The sequence below is a fragment of the Adiantum capillus-veneris genome, chromosome 17, assembly GCF_014529385.1.
Source record: "Adiantum capillus-veneris isolate H3 chromosome 17, ASM1452938v2, whole genome shotgun sequence".
Lineage (NCBI taxonomy): Eukaryota > Viridiplantae > Streptophyta > Polypodiopsida > Polypodiales > Pteridaceae > Adiantum > Adiantum capillus-veneris.
In genome coordinates this window covers 112,190,149-112,209,952 of record NC_140947.1, presented here as the reverse complement: position 1 = coordinate 112,209,952, position 19,804 = coordinate 112,190,149, and the positions used below count along the sequence as shown (strand labels likewise).

The window sequence follows — 19,804 nt, the reverse complement described above, 5'->3', positions numbered from 1 at the left end:
AAGAGACTTTTTCACATATTATAACTAAAAGTTTCATAATATAAACCGGCTTGAGAACCTTCTTGCCCAAATTTGAGCCAACCATTTTTTATTTTGAACAAGCTGTGGATAAAGCGAACCTATTTTTTTTTATCTTGTATACTAATATTGTCGAACTCAGTGTTTGCGACAAATGTGTCTCAACTTAGGCCCCTGTCACACTAGGGCACCCAAAACATGGCCAAAAGGAGGTGGCGCCCCCCTATTCGTCTGCCAAAAAGTGATTTTGGGCCTAGAAGCTTTGTCAGATGGCTAGTCTCTTAAGCCCGGCCAACTTTCCAAAGTGGTGGCCATCTCTCAAAAAGTAACCCGCAAGCGCACGTCACAGGTCTTAATATCGTGCCATTTTCAATTTCAAAAATGTAGGTTGAGAGCAAGGGGGAAAGAAGAAATTCCACCCCAAAATAGAGAAAAGTAGTGTAAACACCCAAAAACATAGCCGGATTTTCTAAAATTTCCTCTTGGCAATTTCAAGGAAAGTATGTATGTATGATACACTAATATTATTATGCAATGCTCCAATCTTCAATGATTGGTTGGTGGCCCACACTCCAGCAGTGCTGCATGAGCGATTAGATCACTCCTCCTTTTGGCTCTCCCACTTTGAGCGTGAGACTTCTGCCGTGGACATGGAGATTCCAGTGTGCGCCACTCTTTTTCCCTCTGTCTCCACATGGTGCTAGTTGCCACCAACATCATGGTTCAATCAATGTTGACTATGCGCTGCCATGAACAAACCCAGGTCCCACTCGCCTTGTCCCGTCCAAATGGCCAGGGCCCAGCACACCTCTCTCGCTCTCTCTCTCTCTCTCTCTCTCTCTCTCTCTCTCTCTCTCTCTCTCTCTCTCTCTCTCTCTCTCACCAAGTTTGCAGGTTCGTAGAGGTGCTGTTTTTCGGAGATTCGCAAACGCACCAGCTCACAGTTTTTGTGCAGAGAGAACATATATTCACAACACTGGACGTTTTGATTGCACAAGCGGGACTCTATCTTGACAACACTGTAAGCTTGACTCAAACATTGTCCTCCGGCTTGCACAATTGGATGACATTCGTACACAATTATCAGGATGGAATGCTTATGGGAGTATTTTCAATAAGATGGGTACAATCATACACATTTTCTCGCTGTATTTTGCGGGTTTCAAAGACGCATGCTGCGTGCATCGGGCTTATTTCTTTTGTCGAAGGTAGCAGTTCACTCTTTTGACCATAACTTGCTCATCCGAACTCCGATTTAGGTGATCTATAGCCTCAATCGAAGAGCACGAAGCCCTCTACGCATTGATGTAAAGACAGAATTTTTCTGTGTAATGAAAGGCTTTGCTGTAACAGCATTTCAGAACTGAAAAAACTGTCAAAACTTTGCGTTTTTGTTGCCGACTTGAAAGCAATGTCAGACAAAACTCGCAAGGGTGGAAAAGCCACACTCGCCATGGAGAATGATGCAAAATCTCCAAGGAATTTGGATGCTAATCCAACCACATCGTCTACAACAACGGAAGCAATGATCATGGCTTACTTGATCTCGTTACAAGAAACCGTCAACAAGCAAGGTGAAGAGTTGCGCGCACTTGCAATGGAGAATGGTACTTTAAGAGTTCTCGTTGTGGAGAATGAGCACCTCAAGAAGGTTCTTGAAATGCAAACAACACACTTGATACATCTTGAGAATGAAGTTCAAGAATGTAAACGCTCTCTTGTGGACATGAATGTAGTGAAAGAGCGCTTGAGCAAAGTTGAGAGTGATCATGTATTGAAAGAGGAAACGATAGATACAATACGACATGATGTATGTGAGATGAGAAATGCATCCAAATCATGGGCTGATATATGTAAGGATAATGTGGTTTCTACATCTTCTATCACGCAAGCCGTTGTCCAAGCAAAGAATGTAGAGAATGTGGACACTCAAGAATTGCAAGAACGACAAAAACGCTCAAAGAACATCGTCATTCGTGGAATCAAGGAGGAAAGCATGGAAACACCCCAATCTCTTGCGGTTGCTATTGAAGAGTTTTTTGCTACACACTTTGGCATGTCAGGAATCATGGCTTATGGTGCACATCGAGTTGGAAAACAAGGAGTCCCTCGCTCGGGAGAAAGACCTATTGTATGTACCATGGCTGATGAGGTAAAGAGAAAGATCATCCTTGACAATGGTTGGATCTACCTCAAAGGAACGGGTTGTAATGTATATGAGGATCGCACTCTTATGCAACAAAATGTACGTCGCAAAGCATACGAGGAAAGAAGCAAGAAGGTTAAGGTATCATCTCAAGAAGAAAAGTCACTTGAGGAGGATGCAAGTCCACCCAACAAATAGGGACACATGATCTATGAGACCAACTCACGCTTGCGAATAAGCTTTTGGAATTGTAACGGGTATCCATGGAATGCGGGAATTGGCATTGATGAGCTTACCAATGACTCCGATGTGATACTTCTTGTCGAAACATGGGAGCATGATGCGCAACGAATTCTTGGATTTGACAAATACGATGTACATTCTTTGATGTGGGCCAAAAATGCAAAGCAACGAAGAGGCCAAGGAGGCGTAGCATGTATGACCAAAAAGGGTTTGAAAGATGTTTCCATTGTCAAAGAAGATAAGTATAAACGCTACTTATGGCTGAAAATCAGCCCACCAAATGGTCAAGTCATGTTTGTGGCCGGCTGCTACATTCCTCACTATGACTCCAACTTTTATGCTCGCTTGAATATGGATAGAGATCAGCCCTTTGTTGAACTAGAGGAAGACATTGCTCATTACAAGGATCAAGGTGAAGTCATTGTTTTTGGAGACATGAATGCTCGCACAAATATGTTACAACACGACACACAACAAGTCGACATGCCGCATGTATCAAGAAGAGTGGATGACTCATACATGTATAATCGAAGTTCTAATGATGCAAAAGAAGTGGATCACTATGGAAAGTCACTTCTACATATGTGCAATAGTACCGGAATGCTCATTGCAAATGGTGTATCTCTATGGCAAGGCACCAATGACTTTACATGTAGAAAGCACAATGGTGCTAGCGTGATTGACTATATGTTGTTCTCAGAAGCCACTCTAGAATGCATACAAAGCTTTACACTTGGTGAATGGAATCCGGAATCGGATCATAGGATGTTATGTATTGACCTCAAGTGTGGTAAACGGCCCGAGCATGTAGCCTCCAATCATGATGTGAATCATTTGTACCTACGTCTAGACTTCAAACGAGCACTTATATATGCTGATATGGTGGACCAAATGTTAAGCATGATAGAGCATCGAGGGAGCCCAACATTAGAATGCAAGTGGAAAGTTTTCAAAGAAGTAATTTTCTCTTGTGCGAAGGAATGCTTTTCAGTGAAACACATGTCTTGCAAAAGGTCTAAAAAGGGTAGCACCAAGAAGAAATGGTTTGACATGGAATGTAGTCAAGCCCGAAAACACTTGCTAAGATTGGATGCAATCAAAGACAAGGAAGTTTACTTGGAATGTTCACACACATACAAAGCACTTGTTCAAAAGAAGAGGAGAAGGTGGGAAGTCGAAAAACAACTTCTTTTAGCACAAGAGAAAGCACATGCATGTGGCAAGTTTTGGCAAAATCTAAAAGGCAAGCGCGTTGAGAGCTTTGGTGACTTGACTCTTGAGGATATGTATATGCATTGTAAGAACCTCTATGAGCAACCCAATGTTGATAAGATGGAGGGTTGTAGCTCCCTTCCATTTATGTCTCCCTTCTTTACCATTGAAGATGTATGCCGCGCGCTTGAGAAACTTGCTACTCGCAAGGCAGGTGACCTTCAAGGTGTCAAGGCTGAAATGATTAAATGGACAAGCAAGAAAACACGATATTGGATATGCGATATGTTTAACCTTGCACTTCAGTATGGCATGCCTCATGATTGGAGTGCAAATTGGATCAAACCTTTGCACAAAGGAGGAGATGTAAACAATGTGAACAACTATCGCACTATAATGGTTGGTTCTTTGATGGCAAAGTTATTTGGATGTATCATGGAGATGAAGATAAGTGAATGGGCTGAAAAGAATGGCAAACGTGCGCTTGGCCAAGCAGGTTTTCGAAAGCATCATAGCACTATTGATCACCTTGTCACTCTTCGAGTTCTTATGGAAGCGTCTCGATTGAAAGGAAAAAAGTTGTATTGTTGCTTTGTGGATTTCAAGAAAGCTTTTGACATGGTACCGCGAGGAAATCTTTGGAGACGTATGCAAAGCCTTCAAGTGCCGAGAGAATTTATGCATGCAGTCTTTCGCATCTACCAAAAAGTGATATGTCGATTACGTATGGGAGATGGAATTTCAGAATTTTTTGCAAGCACTATTGGTGTCAAACAAGGATGCCCACTTTCCCCAACCCTCTTTGGGCTACTCATTGATGAATTGGAATACATGGTTCTTGATTTTATGCAGTAAGAAGGCATAGAAGAGGTTAAGATTGGAAATGCGGTGATCATGCTTTTGCTTTATGCCGATGATGTAGTGCTCTTGGCACATACCTTAGAAGATGCACAAAAGCTTATGAGTGTCTTGGAACGCTTTTGCCTACATAGCGGGCTGATCGTGAATGGATCTAAAACCAAGGTTATGCTTGTAAAGACCCTCAATGACGAAAATCCATGCATTGTATACAACAATGAGAAACTTGAAGTGGTAGATCACTTCAAGTACCTTGGCCTTGAGGTTCCATCCAATCATAAATGGAAGGATTGTGCAATGCGTCGCTTGGAAGCCGGAAAGAGGGCTTATTATGCATTTGAGAACATGTGCAATGCAGGAGAGATCAAGTGTTGGGCTCTCAAAAAGTACCTCTTTGACACATTGGTGACACCGGTGCTTCTTTATGGAGTGGAGGTGTGGGGTGGAAGCATCGGGAAGTCTACTTGGAAAGAGTTTGAGAATGTCCAAAAGCGTTTTCTCACCAACTTTCTCCAAGTCAAGACACAAACACCCTACATGCTCTTACTTCTTGAGTCCGGATCGCTTCCCATTGAGGTCTTGGGCATGGAAAGGGTTGTGGAGTACATGCGTAAGACACAACGTAGCCCTTTGCATCGACTTCCTAGAATCGCATATGAAGCAAGTCAAAAGGTTCAAAAGACATGTAAGAGCAAAATACTAAGTTCGGGGTGGATGCTTGATATCAAGAAATGGTTTGGAAGATGGGATGCATGTCACTTGGTCAAGGATGCGTCGATCGACTCCCAAGTTAATGAGGCCTTCTTACAACGCCAATGTATCATGGCTTGGGAGAAATCCGGAGGTTCTCGCTTCAGCCATTACACCACACACGTTGCCCCAAACTACAAATCTCTCTTCTTCTCGGAACGAGGTAACCGAACCCATTCCTACATCCTTGAGCCCATCCCGTTGAGTGCGATCCGCACCATTGCCTCCATTCGTCTTAGCTCCCATTCTCTACGCTGCGAGACAGGACGTTGGGGCACTGGCGAGGAGTGTCATCGACTTTGCACCTTATGCCCTCGTCAAGTGCGAGAGAGTGAGTACCACACACTACTTGAGTGCTCAACTTTTGACCACATTAGGTCCTCTTTTCCCCATATATTCAGCCATGAGCTCTCCCTACATACCTTCCTCTCCCAACCACGATGTGGACTCTCTATTGCGACGCTCATTTCAGCCATTTTTGAGCATCGAGAGTCACTTATGAACTCCACTCACACCACGTGACATGTTCATTTGGTCCCATAGGTCATATTTGACCTCCCAGGACGATAATAGAACTATCTATCTATCTATCTATCTATCTCTCTCTCTCTCTCTCTCTCTCTCTCTCTCTCTCTCTCTCTCTCTCTCTCTCTCTCTCTCTCTCTCTCTCTCTCTCTCTCTCTCTCTCTCTCTCTCTCTCTCTCTCTCTCTCTCTCTCTCTCAGGTGCGGCACAGAAAACTTCTCTTCTTCTTCTTCTTCTCTCAGCTGCAACACAGAAATCCAGGTCTCCATCGCCTAGAGCTATCGGTACACTAGCGCCTAGCCAGGCCGCTATCACTTGCTACTCTGTCTCTCTCTGTCTCTCTGGTTCCAGCTTATGTGTAGGAGCTGCGAACGCGTGGCGCTGCTCTCCGTAGTCTGTCAGGGCATCCCAGCTCATGTGTAGGAGCTGCCAATGCCTGGCGCAGCTGATCTCCCTTGTCTCTCGGTGCATCTCAGCTCATGTGAAGAAGCTACCAACGCTAGAATAGCAGTCTGCAGGACACCATCAAGCCTGGTCCAGCGCGCGAGCGGGTTGCTCAAATCAGTTGTGAAGGCTTCACTTTGACATATTGAAGAAGACGTTGTGCAATAGTGTAGCCTTTCGCAATACTCCAACTCATCTGCATTGAGTTCTCTTAAATCTTTCAGGTGCTTAGCATTTTTTCTCCTACGGTTATTTCCATTGTTTGGAGGAATTAGACATGGCACTCTATTAATCAAGCTCTTTATTCCCTCATCATGTACACTGCTCTCTCGATTCTGGAATTAACAATGCATGACAAAACTTAATTTTAGTGTAGCTTAGCCTCAAACGCCATGATTGCATGTATAGATGGATGTAATTAGAGCAATGATAGAAAAAGTTTTACTGTAGATAGTTGGTTCATTAATGTACGTGAATGAGAATGATTATACTTTTATCTCTGTGTATTTAATCCAGCTATTTCCCTGTTAGACTGTAACTGGTTTTGGAATTGTTTTTACTTGTTAAATAAAGTTGCCTATGCTATTCTCAAGTATACTTTTATCTCTGTGTATTTAATCCAGCTATTTCTCTGTTAGATTGTAACTGGTTTTGGAATTGTTTTTATTTGTTAAATAAAGTTGCCCATGCTTCCAAAAGAGTGACTCACTGACAATTTGATAGAAGTACGAGATTTTTGTGCACCTTGCCTGGGACCACACCCCAAACCCTCGTCCGTTGCATGCTTAAAAGCATACCTTTGCATTATAGAGAATTTTGCTAAGTCTATTTTTTTTAAAAAAACGCTGCTCATGTTTTAAAAGTAGGATGTAGAAGCTACTCCATGTTGTATAATGCGGCTCCATTATGCTCATTCATGTTGATTGATAAGCTTGTTGGTGGCTTCAGTCCAGAGATCTTTGATTATCCTTGTGGAGACGCCTCCTTGAGTGCGGCCTCCTTAATGATGATCAGCAACGTTAATTTTGCTAGCTGATCATCGTCGCCATTGGCCCGATGCGATATCTCCACAACTCCCATTGTATTGGCCCTTAAATGGGTTGAGAGCAGGGTCGGTTCTCTTGCTTGTCTGGTTGTAGTTGCATGAACTGAACTAATTTGGCCCCTTAGGACGTCTTGAATCGAAAAGGCTTATAATTAGTCCTTTTCTAACTTACCGGGTTTCTTTTGATGGAGATTCACAACTATTATTTTCCAGACTTTAAGCTGGAGTCTGGAGACCTTGGTAAATGCTTTCACTCACTAGATCATATTGGGCAGTTATCTAAGCCAACCGCCACAATGCTTTGCTTCTGATAGGATGTTAGCAAGGTGTATAGTCAGAATCTACCCTTCAACACACGTAAAGCTATAATTAATATCATTTTCTACCGTTCAATTAGAAACATGCCAACTATAATCCATCCCATTGACACCTTTGTCCATGTATACATAGGGTTCCAAAGCTAGAATACCACACATGTCAAATGATATACTGATAGCCGTTTTTCGACTTTCCATAATTGCCATAGTAAGCTACCTCACCCTATCAAATCACTCAAACACTATGGCTATCCCTACCATTTCACTATATATACGCGTGTGTGAGTTAGGGAACTTTTCCCATATTTTCTTTAAAAAACCTTCAATTAGCTAGTCACTGGGCTAGTTCGGCCAAAAAAAAATTTAAAAATTTTAAAAAAAGGTATATTATGGCCTCTTTGTGTGTAAATATTTCATTCTATATAGGGCCTAAATATAAGGATTTTTCATAATTATTTTGATATTTATTTAAATATTTATACTTAGGAGTATCTTATTTATGCTATGTACATTGACTCACCATTACCATATTTTTTCTTACCATTTTGCATACTCTTTATTCCATATAAAAATAATTTTATGCAAGCTTCTCTTATTTTTGGTGTAACTCCATCTCAACAAAAATCCAAAAAAACTAGTTTTATTTATGTGTATATTTTTTCACTATTGTGATTTTTTCCTTCCTACATCTATTCTCTATTACTCTCATAAATTAGACCACCAAAAATATTCATCTTTTTATGGTAGACTTATAATGAGAGAGATTTATTTTGACCCCTTTATATTTTTTCCACCTATATTATTTATATTTGACATGTACATATTTTTTTTAGATCCCTCAATATTTGATTTTCTTAGTTGTACTATTCACTTAATCATGATCCCAAATAAAATCAAGGGTATGTGGAATGCATGCATGCACCATGGGGGGCTCACTCTTGGAGATATGCAAAAGAATCAACCAAAGAAGGACCTCACAAGGACTTTGTGCAGTGGGAAAAAACAGTCGGTTTTGCTGAATTTTTAAAGATCACATGCTCCCTGAATTTGAAAAGGTGATACAAAAAAAAGTTGTAGCGCTTGGGTTCAACTTTCACCTCAAATTTTTTCATATTTTTTTGAGCTACGAGCTGTGAGCTATGATTTTATTGGTGGACCCCAATTTGCCCATGCTATGCAGCCACACTCCCTCTTCCACTTTACCATTTTCCTCTTTCACACATACCTCTCACTCATCATCCCCACCTCTCTCACCACTCATGTCTACACCCTCCTCACCTTCTTCATAACCTTGAAGAATAAGAGAAACCATGGTCAACTCATGTCTCCTACACACACTTCCATTCCAAAATTGACCACCTAGTCTCATTTTTTCTCTTCCATATTACCCATATTTATTAAAAAAACCACAAAATTCAGCCTCTTCTCTTGAAAGACAGCATCATGGTGATTGATTACTCATGTTCACTTACCTTGGTTCCCAAGGAAGGTCAAGAGTGGAGAAAAAACGTACCGTCAAAGCTAGTGGACCGTCAACAAGCGTCAAAATTGACCCTACTCAAGACACTTCGAGCATCGACATTGTAAGAAATCCATGTTTTCTTACCTATTAAGAGTTTTTTCTTCCTTATTTGTATCCTACATGGATACTCCCATTGTAAACATCCAATTCCATTTGTAAATCAATAAAAATACTAACTCTACTAATTTACTAACACTAACCTAGTATGAAAGTCCTATCACCTCCACTTCTCTCTTCTCTCTCTTCTTCATCTATCCCCACCAACTTCTTGATAATTCCAAACAAAAGAAATTAGATAAGTGCTAAAAATCTAACCTAACCATGGTTAGAGGAGTAACCCTAGCCCTCAAAATTGCTATAAAAGGAGGGTGTAGCTAGCACAAAAAGGGGAGAGCCATAAGCAAGAGCACTATACTATAGCTTGAGAAGCCAAGCTCAACCTCTCTAGAAGGAGCTCTTGAGTGGAAGCTCATTGACTTATGTATATGCATGTGTTGTATTAGGAGTGATTAGCATGGGAGATCTACCATTGTAAGAGAGAGAGCGATCACTCAATTGAGAGTGGGAAATCTATCATTTCTCCTACTAGTGTAGGCTCAACATTTGCTGAATCAAGGAGGGTGGATTTGGACTAAGCTTGGATACCTTTTCTCTCTTCCAACGTGAAGTAATGGACAACAATGATGTGTAAGTGTCTTGGTGTTTTTATTTAAGTTCTTGATAGCCTGTCTCTGGGTGTTGTCATCAATTTAGCCATAAATCCCACATACTGTAAGAGGGCGACAGGGTGGAGAGGACTCCCCTGGCCTTAAGACAGTGATTGGGGTGGATTTTCTTGTGATGTGTTGTGGTGAAATTTACTCAAGCTATGTTGAAAAAATACTAATCTCACTTTGATTGGTCATGACAGATTTGTAAGAAGGTATTAATGCAACAAGCACCCCCTCCCTCTTCCCTCTCTTTCTTACATATATAATTGTGTTTGCTTGATCATTGTTGATACATTTCAAAGCAGCCCGAGCACTCTCTCTCTCTTTCTCTCTCTCTCTCTCTCTCTCTCTCTCTCTCTCTCTCTCTCTCTCTCTCTTTACGGATCCTAGTTCACATCCAAAACTAGGTGGTGCCTCAAATTTGTGTAGGGTTAGGTTGCGGGTTTGTGTGTGTGTTTGTTGTTTTTTCCAACCCCAACCCAATTGAGCAGCACGGGAGCCTAAAAGGGTGCTTAGAGGCCACTCTTCTTGTTGCCCGCCCCGGACCGCCTCAAATTGGTGCCCCCACGGAGGAACGACTTTGTGCTTATTTTTGTTGTATTGCATGAATGCTTGAATTTCAGCATAATCAAGTAGATTATATGAATCATGAAAAATTGTATGACCGAGTTTAACTTCAAGGCAACAAAAATTGATCTAGAATATGGTTTGGATTATGCATAACATAAGAAAGGAAAAAAACATTTTCACATAAGAATCTAGAATTCATGCTGAAAGACCTTTCAAAGCTTTGTGTAGTTAGTTGATGTTATGAGAGAAAATGATTGTTTGGAACTAATCTTTGTGTGGTTCTAGCATTGAGAGACTATGACACGCTATACCTTTGATGATATCCCAATCTTCTTCGGAAATCTAGAAGAAGATGTTGATGATTTTCTTGCTGATTTTATAATGGTTTGTCGTATCCTTGGTAAAAGGAATGACATTGAAAAAGGAGATTTTCTATTGCTATGCCTTAGAGGCAACGCTGAGCAATGGTTTTGGAGTATTTCTTCTCAGATTGAAGATGGATATACCCAAATTTCCAAAGCTTTGAAGGCCAGATTCTCTAAATTTACAACAACAGAGACAGCATGGGCTTCATTAGGGAGACTTCAACAACATGGTGAAGACTACTATGCTTATGAGGATATTTTTTCTTGTCAATGGGGAGGATGTCGGTTTAGTTCTACATTTCCAGATTATGTAAAAATGGAGCAATTTATTTCGGGTTTGTCTCCTTTCCTAAAGACTAAGGCTACTTGTAGTGGACCCTCTACCTTTGAAGAAGCGGTCACTATTGCCCGAAGAAAGTTTCACAAGTACTTCTACATCAAAAATAGTTTCCATCATGCTGGAAGAACCAACCATCATGAAAGTGTTGCTATCAAGGAGTCATCTCCTTTGCCATACTTGTCTCCTTCTACTCCGACAAATGTTGAAGAAGTTACTTACATGCCAACTGATTATTCAAGTGCTAAAGTGTGTGGCCAAGATTCAAATGTGGAATCTCTTTCTTCTACCTTTATCACAAGCATGTAAAAATCGACACAAGATATCTCAAATACCATTGATGATTCAATAATGGATACATCCAACCTTTTGGTAGAGGATCAATTTCTAGTCCGAGCAGACGAAGATTTTGTGCAACATGACTCTATGGAGAATGAAGACCTTGAAGGTAACCTTGATCTTATGGAATGTTCTGAGAGTGTATCTTGTCTAAAAGAAGAGAGTGAAGAAGAAGATGAAATCATAGGTGGGGAGATCATGGACCACATTGATCATAAAGAGATGATTGTGTACATGGAATGCCAACTCCAAAACAAAGTAGAAGAGTATGATTTGAATCCATGTGAGGATAATCTTCAAGAAGTGTTTGAGGATGTTGAAAAGCATTGGTATGACCCATGTATATTAATCATGGAGGAACCTATCATTCAAGAAGCCAAAGTTTTCACAAAATCAAACAGTAATCCATCAACCTTTGAGGTGGTACAATGTGAAGAGTTACAACCTTGCCCAAGGGGGGGCTTAGAAGGGGATGAAGAACATGGGAGAGTAGTAAAAAATAAAATTATAAAAGGAAACTATCAGAAGGGTATCATTCTCTCCAATGGTGTTTTAGTGGGTGGATCTTCATTCATGGGACAATCTCTTAGCAAGAGAATCCAAACTTTTGAAGCCCCAATCATCTTCACATTGGGTTTCATCTCTTCAAATTCAACTTCTCCTCTCTTCACATATACCTTTCATCGGCGGCACCATACCTTCTTAAGTGGAAGAGGACATGAATACTTGGTGATGAACGGATGTTTCCAAACCTTCTTCATTTGGTTCTTTGGTGTATGGAGGTCGCACATTGTGATGCTTCTGGTCTTCATCATAGATGAAAAACTTGTTGATTGCTACATGTGGATATTTCATCAATTAGTACCAAAATCTATTCTCTTACAATGTGTTGGAAGCAATAGAAACCTTCGTCTATTATCTACTTATGTGGTAAACTATTTGCAATATCTTCCAATAGCAGCTGGAAGCATGGACCAAGATTTCCTAAACCATGAAGGTCATAGAATTTTTGACTTGATGAGCCTACCCAGGTTGAATGAATTTTATGAGCTAGAGTTCAGGAATTTTCTCATACAAGCTCTTGAAGACCGTAGCAGATACATCAACTTTACACAAGAGGAAGAGCAACCAATCTTTTATATCACATTCATAGTGATAGATGCAATGATGGACAACAATAAAATCTACAAGTTTCTTCAACCGAAATCAGTAAGTGATTCCATACCATATATCTCTCTTTGGGAAAGAAATTTCAAGATCTTTGATCCTGGGGGGTGCTTATGGAAACTTTCTCAATGGAGGAGGTTTACTCAGTCACTTCATTACATCCTGCTATTGGCTTTGAGAACCTTTCATATCACACAAGTTTTTTTAATCATACAACATAGGTTCTTCAAAGATGAGAGTAGACAAAGACAGACGTTACACAATCTACATGTTGTATGATCGGATAAATGGTACATGAATGTACCATTATCTAAGGGGGGGGCTATTGATAACCATTTTTCGGCTTTCCATAATTGCCATAGTAAGCTACCTCACCTTATCAAATCACTCAAACACTATGGCTATCCCTACCATTTCACTATATATAGGCGTGTGTGAGTTAGGGAACTTTTCTCTTATTTTCTTAAAAAACCCTCAATTAGCTAGTCACTGGGCTAGTTGAGCCAAAACAATAAATTAAAAATTTAAAAAAAAGGTATATTATGGCCTCTTTGTGTGTAAATATTTCATTCTGTATAGGGATTAAATATAAGGATTTTTCATAATTATTTTGATATTTATTTAAATATTTATACTTAGGAGTGTGTTATTTATGGTATGTACATTGACTCACCATTACCATATTTTTTCTTACCATTTTGCATACACTTTATTCTATATAAAAATAATTTAATGCAAGCTTCTCTTATTTTTGGTGTAACTCCATCTCAACAAAAATCCAAAAAAAACTAGTTTTATTTACGTGTATACTTTTTCTTTGTTGTGATTTTTTCCTTCCTACATCTATTCTCTATTACTCTCATAAATTAGACCACCAAAAATATTCATCTTTTTATGGTAGACTTATAATGAGAGAGATTTATTTTGACCCCTTTATATTTTTTCCACCTATATTATTTATATTTGACATGTACATATTTTTTTTAGACCCCTCAATATTTGATTTTCTTAGTTGTACTATTCACTTAATCATGATCTCAACAATATCCTCAATTAGAGACCTACCAAATAAGGTCAAGGGTATGTGGAATGCATGCATGCACCATGGGGGGCTCACTCTTGGAGATATGCAAAAGAATCATCCAAAGAAGGACCTCACAAGGACTTTGTGCAGTGGAAAAAACAGTCGGTTTTGCTGAATTTTTAAAGATCACATGCTCCCCGAATTTGAAAAGGTGATACAAATAAAAGTTGTAGCTCGTGGGTTGACTTTCACCTCATATTTTTTCATATTTTTTTGAGCTACGAGCTGTGAGCTATGATTTTATTGGTGGACCCCAGTTTGCCCATGCTATGCAGCCACACTCCCTCTTCCACTTTACCATTTTCCTCTTTCACAGACACCTCCCACTCATCATCCCCACCTCTCTCACCACTCCTCTCTACACCCTACTCACCTTCTTCTTAACCTTGAAGAATAAGAGAAACCATGGTCAACTCATGTCTCCTACACACACTTCCATTCCAAAATTGACTACCTAGTCTCATTTTTTCTCTTCCATATTACCCATATTTATAAAAAAAACCACAAAATTCAGCCTCTTCTCTTGAAAGACAGCATCGTGGTGATTGATTACTCATGTTCACTTACCTTGGCTCCCAAGGAAGGTCAAGAGTGGAGAAAAAACGTACCGTCAAAGCTAGTGGACCGTCAACAAGCGTCAAAATTGACCCTACTCAAGACACTTGGAGCATCGACATTGACCTATTAAGAGTTTTTTCTTCCTTATTTGTATCCTACATGGATACTCCAATTGTAAATATCCAATTCCATTTGTAAATCAATAAAAATACTAACTCTACTAATTTACTAACACTAACCTAGTATGAAAGTCCTATCACCTCCACTTCTCTCTTCTCTCTCTTCTTCATCTATCCCCACCAACTTCTTGATAATTCCAAACAAAAGAAATTAGATAAGTGCTGAAAATCTAACCCAACCATGGTTAGAGGAGTAACCCTAGCCCTCAAAATTGCTATAAAAGGAGGGTGTAGCTAGCACAGAAAGGGGAGAGCCATAAGCAAGATCACTATGCTATAGCTTGAGAAGCCAAGCTCAACCTCTCTAGAAGGAGCTCTTGAGTGGAAGCTCATTTGCTTATGTATATGCATGTGTTGTATTAGGAGTGATTAGCAAGGGAGCTCTACCATTGTAAGAGAGAGAGCGATCACTCAATTGAGAGTGGGAAATCTATCATTTCTCCTACTAGTGTAGGCCCAACATTTGCTGAATCAAGGAGGGTGGATTTGGACTAAGCTTGGATACCTTGTCTCTCTTCCAACGTGAAGTAATGGACAACAATGATGTGTAAGAGTCTTGGTGTTTTTATTTAAGTTCTTGATAGCTTGTCTCTGGGTGTTGTCATCAATTTAGCCATAAATCCCACATACTGTAAGAGGGCGACAGGGTGGAGAGGACTCCCCTGGCCTTAAGACAGTGATTGGGGTGGATTTTCTTGTGATGTTTTCTGGCTAAATTTACTCAAGCTATGTTGAACAAATACTAATCTCACTTTGATTGGTCATGACAGATTTGTAAGAAGCTATTAATGCAATAAGCACCCCCTCCCTCTTCCCTCTCTTTCTTACATATATAATTGTGTTTGCTTGATCATTGCCGATACATTTCAAAGCAGCCCGAGCACTCTCTCTCTCTCTCTCTCTCTCTCTCTCTCTCTCTCTCTCTCTCTCTCTCTCTCTCTCTCTCTCTCTCTCTCTTTACGCGTCCTAGTTCGCATCCAAAACTAGGTGGTGCCCCAAATTTGTGTAGGGTTAGGTTGCGGGTTTGTGTGTGTGTTTGTTGTTTTTTCCAACCCCAACCCAATTGAGCAGCACGGGAGCCAGAAGGGCGCTTAGAGGCCACTCTTCTTGTTGCCCGCCCCGGACCGCCTCAGTACAAACAGTGTGATTTATAGTATCTTGATTGCTATCGTGGAGAGAGAGAGAGAGAGAGAGAGAGAGAGAGAGAGAGAGAGAGAGAGAGAGAGAGAGAGAGAGAGAGAGAGAGAAACGCGAATGATAGGCTTAACATGCTTCTATAATGTTAAGTGCTAGCCAAATTGCAATTTAGCATCCTACTTCTCTAATGATTTCATGTAGTCGAGTTATCATGGGTTGTTACTAGTTAGTAATGTGCGATTGTCGTATTTTTTAGAATGAACACAGAGCACACTCACGAGTATGCTCTTAACGAAGCTATTTGGAATATCATTATTAGAATCCAATCTGTGATGGATTCCCATCGAGCTTCCATAAAGCTTCAAGATGATGTAATGCGTGTCTTATTTCATGGCTTAGGCTTTGTTTTTGAAGGAAACGAGAAATGTCTTGCTAAGCTCTTGGCAGAGAAGAGCAATGATTGGAATGGAAGTCTTAATGATTTCAAAACACCAAGTAACTTCTCTGAAATACTGAAGCTCTACAAAGACAAAGGTATGGTTATCTCTTAAGAATGGAAACTATGTCCTGGCAGTGAAAGTCACCCCCATGAACCGCAAGTCTTTCCACCTAGCAAAGAGGATGCTGATAGAGACACCTCCATGTGTGTTTGCATTGATGGAATCGGATCAAGACGCCGTTAGCGTGATTGCCTTGTTTGTTGTGAAAGATGTTCAAAGTGCAGCAAAAGCAGAAAGGAGATGATGCCATTCTTATACACATCTTTGATAGATCAATTGAGATGTCTCTGTCAAAGTGAAGAATATTGTCATGATTTCTTAAGCATGTGGAGAGCTCGAGAAAGATGGTTGGGCAAGGAGCCCTCTCAACATCCTGACTTTATTCAGGAATTATGGGACGGAGAGAAAATGCGGATTTATCAGGACTTTTGGAATCCTGATGCCTTTTGGGAGGCTCCAGTTGTGTGTCAAAATGACAAGTGCAAGATGACATATCGAGCATTTCCCAAGTGTTTGTCAAGCAAAGAGCTTCTTAGTAGTTGGAACGAGGATACACAAGCCTATGAGTTTTCATGTACAAGGTGTAAAAATAAATTTGGGGGGAGAGGAAGCTTATTAGAGGAGACCCAAGGAATTTTTCTCTTCTCTTGCATTGGGATGGATTTCAAGAAGCATCAACAACTATGAAAGATAGTGCAGTAGTAGAGATCACTGTCTTGAATGGAGGAAAACGATCTACTCTTGGTTCTATTCCAGTATTGTTTCTTCCCCTGTCAAACAAAGAGTTAGAAAAGAAGCATGGAGATATTCTCTCTTGTTTTCTAGAACCCTTGCTTCAGGATTTAGAAAGATTATTTCTCGATGGTTTTGAAGTCAACTATGCCTATAGTAAAAGCCGTATTCATCAAGGGCTTCCAAATGAAACAACAAAGTTGCGAGAAATCTTAATGATGTGCACTGGTGACCATCCAGCTCAATGTAAGCTAGGATAGTTCAAAGATGGCGGGAAGAGCTTTTGTCGACGGTGTAAAGCACATGCATCACTTCATCAAGATGCAACTGGGTCAAGATATGTGTATGATAATAATAGGTTTCAAGCTAGACATCCTCCCCAAGGTTGAAATGTAGAAGAAATGTGGTCAGCAATCAGATGAGCGAAACAATCTCCTACTAAAGAAGGCAAGGAAGATATACTTCGGGATGCAGGTTTGTCTGGGAAATCCATTCTTTGGAGATTGTATCACTTATATGCGTTCGACCTGTCTAAAGACTTAGTATATGATTCTATGCATGTACTATCTCTGAACTTATTTCAGAAGTACATCAAAAAGCTGATCTTATCTGCTACTACACCAATGAAGCGTGCCATTGACAATGCTGTTAAGGAGGTTACATCTGTCATTCCAAAGATTATTTTGAACTCAGGGCGATGGCCAAGGAACCCATCGAGGCACTCTAAAATGTTCAAGGCAGAAGAGTGCCAAAAAATTGTATAGTGGTGTCTGCCTCACATTCTAAATGTAGTGCAAGGAATCACAGACGAACAACGTCAACTTGGGATGCTTCTTGTTGATATTGCTCACTTCTTCTTCAATTTCTCTAGAAGAAAAGGATGGTCATTGAGCGACATCAAAACATGTCGCTCTCTACTATTATCATGGAGAATCTTATCAGAACAGTACGAGGGTCCCAATAGCTCCCCTTTGGAGCATGTGGCAGGTACAAAAGACTCTCAAGAATACCATCTCAATGAGATTTTTTTAAGTGTTTGATTTATATAGTTTTGACTAAGTGATGATTGGCTTAATACTTTGTATATGTAGCGGTGAGATGCTTGACGATATCTTACGCCATGGCTCTCATGATTGTTTTTGGTGTTTCTCTTTTGAGAGAAGCATATCAGTCTACTTAAGCATTCCAACTAACAACAAAGACAATGAGATATCCTATACGAATTTCCATAGTCGCATCTTGTTTACAAATACATGGAAGCAATTAGAGATCGAAGAGGATGGGCTATTGTGTGAGAATAGATATATGAAAGCTCTTCACTCTTGCTTGCTTTCACCTCAAGGTAGGAGCTTTGTTGAATCGTCAAACCTTGGGTGTCATAATTGGCATTCTTTGTGTGCTTTTCTTGAAACCTCAGAGAAGCAAGCTCGAGAGCTATGGAGTAGTTCTATTCGGATTGGGCACTCTTGTTCTTGCAAAGCTTTGCTTAATAGAAATGGAATAGTCATTGGACGAAAATTGAGAAGAATTCCCTTCTTATTAAGTGCCAATGAAAAAGAATCAATCAAGAGGCTCTCAAGTGGAGACCCCTGCTCCTATGGCTATGAGTACTCCAAGGTTTTTGTAGATGAAGTGAAGTACAATGTAGGAGATTATTTGCTAGTAGCTAAAGATCACGAGTCAAAATTTTATGGGAGGCTATCAAAAATATTTTCTGTGGAGCAAGAAGGGGTTGTTGTTGTGTTTACCACGGTGGAGGCCATTGTGCAAAGCTTTGATGCTATTGATGACATTTCTGGAATGTTCATCCTACACAAAAGTAAAAGGATTCAGTGTGTCTCAGTGATACTACCAGTTCACTATATTTGCTGGAAGGTTTTTTATATTCAAGGAGCGGGAGCTGATATGGAGGTCTTGTATGAAATCAATGGATCTGATCGACGTCATCGTCTAGTGCTTCCAAGGGGGCTAGGATGTGTTCCTTCTTGGCTAGAGGAGGGCGACATTGTAATTGCTAAGGGACTTGAAGCTTCTACAATAGAAGCTTTGGTGCAAAGTGTTGATATAGTAAATAGGAAAGCATTGCTCTACTGGAAAGGTGATCATCATGAAGAAACTTTTTGGGTTGATTGGAAATTCATCTTCTCTATTCTGATATGTGGAAACAACTAGGTAAGTCTTGTGAAATACTGTGTATGTGATTTATGAAAAGTCTTTTACTAATCTATGACTTGTTTTGCAGGTATTCAAAAGCATAGACAGACAATATGATGTATCACATATAACTTGTAACTATAGATGGGACTTATTTCAAGTTTTCAAATTATTTTATTGAGATTGAAAGAAATAAGGAATCTAATTATATATAGATGCGTATAGTCTTTAGATAAGAATTAGATTTCTCTTTTAAGGATTTTTTATCAAAGCTTGTATTGGATGACACATGCTATTTAAAAGTTAATTGAAGTTGCTTCATACGGCATTTTGTGAGTCTTTTTGTGTATTACTAGTAAAAGGTATTAGTTTTGAGTTATTGTGGAGCTCTCTTATAGTTGTTATATTGTCACTCTAAATTGTTTTTTTGGCAAATGACAATATCTCCGACAACGTGAAGGCATAAAATGTACATTTAAAATAATCTTCCTATACTTTTAAAATAATATTCTTGCTTGTGTTATGAGAGGTTTAAATTAGGCAAACATTCAAACATCTATCTCACAATGTTTTAATGTTACTTGCATGTGGTAAGCAATGGTAACAACCTTTCAAATTATACGATGTAGTCGCTCTTAAAAAGTGTAGTCACCCACAAAAAAAGCGATCCAATTATATAACATTTATCAAGCATGCGGTATTAATTACCAAATGCAATTACCACATGATTGTCTTGTTACACCATATTCAACACCACCATATCTCAATAGTCCTATGCTACTAATTATATTTCTCTAAATTGAGCTAGCGGTCTATTAACATCATAGAATCAATCTCAAGATACCTATAATATCCATGTGATTGACCTTGAACTCAAAGTTTTCTACTCAGTA

At 39.7% G+C, this 19,804-nt stretch overlaps 1 pseudogene; it reads left to right on the top strand.

The window, feature by feature from the left end:
* Window positions 1–15,857: 15,857 nt before the first annotated feature.
* On the top strand, window positions 15,858–16,712 carry LOC147437893 (uncharacterized; annotated as a pseudogene).
* Window positions 16,713–19,804: the final 3,092 nt, after the last annotated feature.